Raw genomic sequence first — 9,854 nt, forward strand, 5'->3', positions numbered from 1 at the left:
AATGATGGTACTCCAGTAGACTCATAGCTTTGCGCTGGGGCAGCTGGTTTTGGTGTTCCATACATATCATACTTTCTATGGATTCAAACGGGAGGATTTGTTGGCATAAATTCAAATCATACGTTTTCTTTATCATAATCTATGCATGTATTTGACATATATTATTTATACATTGTCCGTCACTCCTTTTGTATCTTGTTCATATATGGGAGTTAACAACTTAAATCCGTGCAAGTAATATTCCACAAGGCAAGGCATGAAAATTGAAAGCAAAATCATTAAGAAAGTATCAAGTGAACATAAATCACCAAAATAGATTTGATGGGATGGACTAAGATAGTTATTCGAAAGAACTTGTTTGATATTATCGTCACTGTGTTTGAATTTCACTCCCTCTTTACCACATAAACCAATATTTATTTTTGACGTAAGTTTTAAACACAAACAAATTTAAGAAACTTACTTCTCTACACGAGTAAACAAAGAAGTTATCTAAATAAAAAAAAAGTATCAATAGAGTTTTCATGCAAACTAAAACCTCATATCTTGTAAGAAATCATAGACCCTAAGAATGTAATCCCATATAACAAGGCACGCCCAGTGGTAGTCAGGAGGGTGCAAAGCACCCGACGCCGAGCACAGGACCTGGACAAAGGATGTCAAGAACACATTTATTATGAACGAGCAATGACTTAGCCGAAGTTGACTTTTATGAAACAACCACCCATGTATGTTAACTCTCGCCTACCTATGTTCACCAACAAACCGATAGCTAGGCGAGAAAAAATATTAGGATGTAAAATTACAACTTGTAGATATGAACGATTACACTTACAGAAATAAACCGAGGGGGTAGAACGAAAAGAAAAAGTGGGCAAAAACTGTAAATTTTTGTTGGGTGACCCACTTATAAAAGCCTACTATCGTTGTTATTCTTTTGTTAGGTTTTATTCTGCCGTCAGACAATTAGCTAGATGGCCGCAGTATCAGTATCGTCCGTGTTTGATGAAATCGAGCCCACTGATATCGCCAAATCATCTGTGAGTGGTATCGTCCGTCATCTGTTTTTGCGTTTGGATTTTTTCATGACTGAGAATTGATCTCATTGTGCAGGGTGATGAAGAAACATAGTTGACTGCTTATAGGATTTCGGAGGGCGATCTCATCTTAGGTAACTGTTTATGGATTAAATTTTGTATTGGTCTTAAATCTGTTGCAAATTTTGCACGTTTTCTATAAAAATTTTGAGCCGATTTTGTGGATCTACGATTTACTATATATCTTTGATTTGAGGTTTTTTTTTTTTTTTTTTTTTTTTTTTTTGGGAATTGCGGATCTTACTGATCATATTCCTCCTGATTTTGAATATCACACGCATTGTATAATGAAAATCAGACCAAGATAATTTTTTTAACACAATTAAGTTTGTATATAATAGAATCTAAAATTAAAGGTCATTGTTTGGGATTGATTGAGTCAACAAGATGTCAAAATATTTATACTGAATCTGGTTTGGTATCTCTGTATAATATTTTGGTAAAATCAATCATGATTTATAATTGCCCTCTATTTTTCATATCAGTCTTATGGAGTTGCTGGAAGGTGTTGATCATCAATTCAAAAACCTTTGGTGGCTTCTTAAGAGATCTATGATGGATTGTTTGAAAATTTACACTCCTTATCCCCCATGAACTTGTTCACAACGCGAAGTTTCTTGCCGAATATATATAAACCAAGAACAAAACTATCATGTTCAATCGCGCTCCAACATTCTTCACTTGATGAACAAGGAACTGAAACCAATCAATTGTTTGTTTCACAACCTGCATTACAAAACTCACCCTTTCTCCCCATTTCCCACCAAACCCTTCACCTTTCTCATGGATTCTCCCCCAAATCGGTTCATCTCATCAATTTCACCAAATTCTCCTCTAAATCGGTTAGTAATGTTTGTTTTAAGTTGAATTTCTTCTTTATTTTGTTACATATTTTGTTAATTTCTTGATTTTTTTGTGTATATATGTGTGTATGCTAGATAAATCCGCCCACCCACCACGTCTTCAATCAAGACGAAGTCACTTCGAGTTGAAATGAAGTCATGGATCTAGACAATGAACACGAAGACATTGGCGGTGATGATGACATGATGTAGTTATACACGTTTTATGCAATGTTATGATGTTAATATGTGAATTAAATGAATAACTTTTAAGTAACTTTTAAGTCCGAAAATCCCAAGTCAAACATGGGACTTATCTTAAGCCCAAATCAATGATCAAAAAGAAGTGTTCAAGATATCAAGATCTAAACTAAGATATATCAGATCCACCACGTTTTATTAGCGTATCGTCCAAAATTCAATCCTTTGCTTTGGCGTCCAATGTGACATTGCATAGATTATGATCATGCATAGATAGAAATTGGTGCACATAATTGGGAAATTTAGAGCCACTTGCCTATCAAGGAGATGGACTGATCTCAAAGTTCAAATGGTGGTGAGATTTCCATGTGTTCCTCCAGCTCATAGAAAGAAGACTACTTTGAACAACAAATGTAGTATTTTTATGAATGAACAAATGTAGCTAATGTAGCAGTGGTAGACTTTCCAAATCCGGCCCTAGGGTCACCTCGGATTGACTTTTCTTTATTAGATTCTCAAGAGTTTTATGCCAATATCATACATTTTTTAGATAAAAATTGTTACATTGTCTGTTCTTCTTGTGTACCTCGAGGGAGATTTTTTACATGTAGATGATTTTGTTCTTTAACGTGACCACCTATAAGGATAGATTGTGTAATTTGATAAAAGAAAATGTGTCCTTTAAATTTATTGTTGGTTAATCTCTGATCTTTTAGTTTAAGTGAACTTAATTAGAAACTCTGTTAGTGTAGTTATTGCCCTAAATTGCAATTGGGTTTAAGTTTTTGCCAAAAATGAAAGTAGGTACATTTGATTGAAGTGATGCGTTGCATCTCGTTGTTTAATGTCGTGATGTTAGACTGTCATATCCTCAGTTATTGGTAATCAACAATCCAGTACACAGAGATTAATAAAGTGAAGCGTTTCATTGAATCCATTGTTGTATATACAAATTGTTGTTTGTTTAAGGGACCTGATTATAGCCTTCAAATTGCTACCAGAGCAAGGCACACAGAACACAATTGATTCTCTATCTGTGATTTTTTGTTTGATATCAAAATACTCACACACGCATACAACCAATAAACACTTTATCAAAAATAATAGAATGGATATCGAATAACAATATCTTGGTGTCTTCCATGGTTGCAGGAAGTTACACTTATTTACAAGGTTGTTAATCGCGGTTAATTGGAGGAAACTAAAACCGTTAAACGGCACCAAGCAATTAAACTGCCGGTAACTACCAAACTAATGTTAACACTAACCTAAGGCAATGTTTCATACATAATACATACACTTATATTGCCATAAAACATTATCAAGTATATAATACTAATAATTTTTACTAACCCAAAATTGAAACCCTAAATAACTGTAAAACCCAAGCGCAAAATCTGTCATTGGAATCAGAATAGGTTTAATGACTGTTTAATACCAAATCTCAGATTGCAAACCCGAGAAAAAGAGATAAACTTCTGCAGATTTCTTTACTATTCTTTGTATTTTAAAAACAATCTTGTTTGGTAAATAATAATCATATAAAGTATATATTATCCACTTTAATTACCTGTTAATATTTATCTTTAGGGGAAATCATGGTAATAAAGATGTCCCGATCGGTGACTGTTTGATTTTAAATTCTTATCCATCAGTTTTCTTTTATCATGTTTGGAGAATGTTTAGTTGTGATCAGACAGACAAATCGGTCTTGGTTTTATTGGAGTCACTGGATTTTGTCATTGTAGGTCCTTAGAGGAGCATCTAGAAAACCTTATCCTTGTTAATTGACATACCCGCAAGTGCGCGGAATCCGAACGGGTATGCAACCGAGACAAGAACACAAACACAAGAACAAGAATCAAACGTTAAAGCACACTTGTATTACTTTCAGAAGAGTTACAATGCAAAGTTTACAAGACAAACTCTCAACTCTCTGAAGTACTCGCACTATGTTCTCTCTGTGTTTTCACTTTGTGCTCTCCATCTTACAAGAAAACAACCTTATTGGGACAACATTTTTTCAGCTTATAGGAAGGACATGTTGTCTCTATAGGCCTTTTTCACCTATAGAGACGACGTATCGTCTCTATAAAATTTGTCTCTACAGCCTCGTCCCTATAGGCCATTAAAGTCGTCCCTATAGGTGTCGTTGTTATAGAAGAGTTTGTAGGGATGACATGTCGTTCCTACAAGTTTGTGCAAAAAAAAAAAAAAAATTAAACTTAATATTTACTAAATAAAAGAAATGTTTATTCTAATATTTACAAGTTTGTAGGGATGACATGTCGTTGTTATAGATGACCCACATCTGCCCCCGCTATCACCCACCACCGCCGTCACCCGCTTCCGCCCCTCCATCGCCATCGATGCCACCCACCTCTGCCCCACCACCATCCACCACTGCCGCCACCTTCGACCACCGCTACCACTAACACCTATCACCTCCGATCACCGCTACCACTGCTACCTATCACCGCCGACCACCGCCACTCACCACCAATTTTATTACTTTGTCTTTTATTGGCTACCAAACAACACAAAGTAATGATTTTTTCATTCTGACGTGGTACCCAAACAAGATAGAGAATGATAATGATCCATTCCTTTACCTCTTCCATTCTGTTGTCCATCCATTATATTACGCCATACCAAACAGACCCTAAGAATGTAATGCCATATAAGAAGGCACGCCCAGTGGTAGTCAGGAGGGTGCAAAGCACCCGACGCCGAGCACAGGACCGGGACAAAGGACGTCAAGAACACATTTATTTTGAACGAACAATGACTTAGTGTAGGTCCCTCGGAGGATGAGGTTCAACCTTAACCTTGTTACGCTAACACACTAGCAAGTGCGGAATCCAAGCTAGAGTGCAACCGAGTTGAGACAAGCATAAACACGATACACACAAAGTTCACCGATTAACACCACTTGTATTAATACGTATGAAAGGTTCGGTTACAAGCACAATGTTTACAAATCAGTTTTGCAAATTCTCAAAGTGTGTGTGTGTGTTCTGGACAGAATGCTCTCACTATCTCTCGAGTGTCTATCTTTCTGTCTGGGTGCATCTGTCTTCTAAGTGTCTTCGCTGAAATGAACACACTGCATGGGTATTTATACCCAAACACAGCAAGTCTTGTCGAAGGATCAGGATGACTGCTCGATAGATGATCTACCGAGCATAAATCTATTCGAAGGATACACAGGGACCTCGAAGGATGATCTATCGAGGTCCATCAATCATCCATCGAAGCATATCTTTCGAGGTCATCGAAGGATTGAAGCAATCCTTCGATGGTCCATCCTTCGACACAGACATTGTACAACCATATACTAACTGTTTGTCCAAGTCAAACCGGAGGATGGTTGACTTGGTCAAACTTACATGACTAACAAGGACAACGTTTTACATCGTGACCGAACACAGACAAAGTACAAACACAAGTGCACCAACAAACTCCCCCTTGGATGTAGCTTTGTCTTGATCTTGATCATCTTTGATCTTCGTGTCTTCAAAACTCTGATGTCCTTTTAAGTCTTCAATGTCGGAGGATCTTCAAAGTCTTCACGTCTTGAAAGCAGAAAGTGTATCAACAAACTACCCGTGTATCATGTAGGAAGTGTGTTGACAAACTCCCCCTTAACATAAGCTCCCCCTTGAGTTATGCTCATGAATGACTTGATCTTCAAAGCTAAAGATCCTTGTGGTGTTGATGATGGTCCGCGGCAACTCGATCATCTTCATCTTTTGAGTGCCTTCGCGTCGTGTCTTCATTCCGAAGCTTGTCATCGACCATGTTCTCCTAGCCTTTAGAATCTGCACATGCAAGAAATCTAACCGCGTAATGAGAACAACTGCTTGGAATAGTTAGTATAAACAAACGACACACGAATGACCATGTCACAATCAAACACCGTCCGACAGTTTGAAAGTTTAATAAATTTGTCAATTTTAGTCTTTAACTTTCAAAACATGCAAATTTCGACCGTTTATGAAGATTTAGTCAATTCGGTTTTCGTTCAGGTTTCAGGTAACGAAGACTCGAGCTCCAACATCGTACGATCGAAAATAAAGTAGAGATAAAATCTTTTTGGCTTTTACAAAGTTTATATTAAAACTCACCTAAAATCTTTTTGGTATTTTTAATATTTGAAATGTAAAGACTGAAAGCAGTAAATAAATATATACATACATTCTTTTTGCGAGTTTCGAGGGTAAGAGAATCATATCAGTGTACGGTCATGCCAAAACACTCTTGTTGTTCAATTAGTTAACATTAAGATAAGCATCCTATAACAATTATCGGTATTGTTGTCCACTTAAACTCAACTTATCAGATGTAATCATGGCGAGGGGATACGTTAAGGTATGATTTATACTTACCGACCGGTGTTCATCCACATCACGACACATTCCCGTATCAAGGTATGCACGAGAATTCATCTTACCGGTGAGTATACCGATTATCATCTGTTTGACCGTATATGATGTGAGATTCTCACTTATTTTGATTTGAAAACAAGCCCTATGTGATATAATCACTTATTGATGAGGAACTTGATTTTCATATGCATGAGGGCACAGGAGCAAGTCCGTGAACAGGTCAGTACTTCCGTACAGCAGAGAGACGAACTTGACTCCCGGATAAATGTGATATTTTATCACTTATTTGATTGGACATGTGATTGTTTATCACTTATTGAGGTCGAATGCAGTATGTATTATGTACACGTATGTATAGTATCATGGAAGATCTAGACTTGCGTCCCCGTTATTTTTCGGTAAAAGATACAACCATGATACCCAGATGATAAGCAGCATAAAGACCAAATATCTCAGAACCTCGGCAATCTATCAAACGAAATTTCGGTACTAAGACCATATGCCAATGAATGGTTCCCACCTGGTCTTCAGTCGATTTAAGTTTATATCAACCTGCACACTTTAAAATGATTGTGAGCCTACCGATACATCTTATATAGAGCTGCTTATCGTTTTTCATTTAAGGTTTAAAGAGGTTTGGATAGACCACTGATGTACTATCATTTTCTCTTTTGCTCGCCAGGAAACTCATTTTTGTTTTTCTATTGTTTTTGTGTTTTTGAAATTTTTCGATGTTTTTGGATTTTCAGATTTTTGGATTTACTCCCCCTAAAATCAATAAACTAAAATAAATTTAAAAACACAAAGATATTTACAAAAATGATTTTCCGATGTTGGTTTTACTCTTGCTTGACCTTAATGCCGTTTACCAATAATAAAAAGTCAAATCTTGATTTGTCAAAGGCTTTGGTAAAAAGGTCGGCATGTTGGTCATCGGTGTGGACCTTAACAACATCGATTAGCCTTTTCTCAAAGCAATCACGTATGAAGTGATATTTGATTTCGATGTGTTTGGTCTTTGAGTGCTGCACAGGATTTCTAGTGATCTGTAATGCAGTAGAATTATCAACGTAAATAGGAGTAGTTAGGAATTCAAAACCGTAGTCCCGCAATTGTTGTTGGATCCAAAGAACTTGGGAGCAACAACTTGAGGCAGCAATGTATTCAGCTTCGCATGTTGATGTAGCAACACAAGTCTGCTTCTTGCACTGCCATGTGACTAGGCGATTTCCTAAAAACTGACATCCAGCCGTTGTGGATTTGCCGTCGATTTTACATCCGCCAAAATCAGAATCACTGAAAGCGACCAATTCAAAGTTATTATCCCTAGGGTACCATAGACCGGTGTCAGGGCAACCCTTCAAATAACGAAAAATCCTTTTTACAGCTGCAAGATGTGAGGCCTTAGGGTTGACTTGATATCTGGCAAGCAGGCACGTTGGGTACATTATATCTGGTCTTGATGCTGTGAGGTACATAAGAGATCCGATCATTGCGCGGTAATATGAAGGACTAACAGCTTCACCCTTCAAGTCTGGAGTAATTCCGTGATTTGTCGGCAATGGGGTACCAATGGGCATTGCATCAGACATCTGGAACCGGTTCAAGATGTCACCAACATATTTAGTCTGATGGATGAATATCCCAGACTCAGTTTGTTGTACTTGTAGGCCCAAGAAGAAGGTCATTTCCCCCATAGCACTCATCTCGAATTTATCCTGCATAATGCGCTCGAAATTCCTACACAAGACATCATTAGTAGAACCAAAAATAATATCATCAACGTATACCTGTACCAGAAGAAGATCTCCATCTTGTTCTTTGATGAAAAGAGTACAGTCGATAAGACCTCTTCGAAAACCATAGAGAGATTCGAATGGATAGGATCTTCATCTTGTTCATCAAGCTCGCGGTGCTTGATGAAGACCATAGAGAGCTTTGTTGAGCAACCAAACCCGATCGGGATGGATAGGATCTTCGAAACCTGGAGGCTGTTCGACGTATACCTCTTCTTCAACCACACCATGTAAGAATGCACTTTTGACGTCCATCTGGTAAACCTTGAATCCTTTGAAGGACGCATAGGCTAGAAAGATTCGAATTGCTTCGAGACGTGCAACAGGTGCATAGACTTCGTTGTAGTCGATCCCTTCAATCTGACGAAAACCTTGAACGACTAAACGTGCTTTTTTCCGGATAACAACTCCGCGGTCATCCTTGTTGCATTTAAACACCCAACGGGTACCAATCTTCTTGTATCCAGCAGGTTTCTCTACGAGTTTCCAGACACCCAGCTTCTGGAATTATTGCAGCTCTTCCTGCATTGCTTCAACCCAAGAGTTATCTTTCAAAGCTTCTTTCCAAGTTCTTGGCTCTTCCTGTGAGACATAACACGCAAAAGACCAATCGTTTTGTTGCCCGGATTCTCGAATAGCTGCATACAGGCCTGCATTGTTGTTGTTTCGCAACATGTTTCTTGTTTGAATGCCACTTTGCACATTTCCGATGATGTTTTGTTGAGGATGGGTATTATGAATCCTTGTTTCTGGATTATCTGGAACTAGAATATTTATACCCAGGTTGTTGAGATTGAGATCAACAACTAAATCAATGCCCGGAATTGACGAAGAGGATAATGCAGTAGCTTCAGCTGTTCTATGGGTATCCACTGGAGGAGTACCCTCAGAAGTACCATGAACTGCTGTTGTTGGAGCTTCTTGATCTGCATCTAGAAATTCATCATCCTCTGAAGATTCGTTCAATTCAGCAGCATCGTGAAAATCCTCATTGTCGAGAGTATTATTGTTCACCGAAGATGGTTCTTGATTGACAAGAATTGGACGAACCACCGGTGAAACTGTTGCATTGTCACTCTCGAAAAACATCCTTGCCGCAGCACTTTCTTCAATGGCTTCAACATTGATCGAATTGAAAAAGTCATCGTACTCAAACATCCAAGGCTGACCAGGACATTTGACTGGCAAAGTATGCCTTTGTACTCTGACCTCAGACTATTCCTCGACCCTTTTAGTCTCTAGATTCCAGACTCGTAAGTTAGGGGTGGCATACCCAAGAAAGTATCCATCAATTGCTTTTGCCCCAAACTTTCCATTAGGATCGATGATTGTACAAGGAGCTCCAAACGGTTCAAGATAAGACAAATCTGGTTTCCGTTTTTTAAGAAGCTCAAAGCAGGTCTTGTTGTGCCTTTTGACTGTAAGGACTCGGTTCAATGTATAACATGCAAAGGCCACAGCTTCAGTCCAGAATGGAATGGGCAACTGCGATTCTACCAACATTGTCCTAGCAGTCTCGATCAATGTGCG

At 38.2% G+C, this 9,854-nt stretch overlaps 1 long non-coding RNA gene across 1 annotated transcript; it reads left to right on the forward strand.

Moving 5' to 3' along the window:
- Positions 1 to 952: 952 nt before the first annotated feature.
- LOC110897361 lies at positions 953 to 2,301 on the forward strand. The gene is made up of 4 exons (XR_002568587.2): positions 953 to 1,040; positions 1,114 to 1,171; positions 1,583 to 1,939; positions 2,036 to 2,301. It is a non-coding gene; the product is annotated as an uncharacterized LOC110897361 (long non-coding RNA).
- Positions 2,302 to 9,854: the final 7,553 nt, after the last annotated feature.

Source organism: Helianthus annuus, chromosome 13 (assembly GCF_002127325.2).
Source record: "Helianthus annuus cultivar XRQ/B chromosome 13, HanXRQr2.0-SUNRISE, whole genome shotgun sequence".
In the NCBI taxonomy this organism is placed as follows: Eukaryota; Viridiplantae; Streptophyta; class Magnoliopsida; order Asterales; family Asteraceae; genus Helianthus; species Helianthus annuus.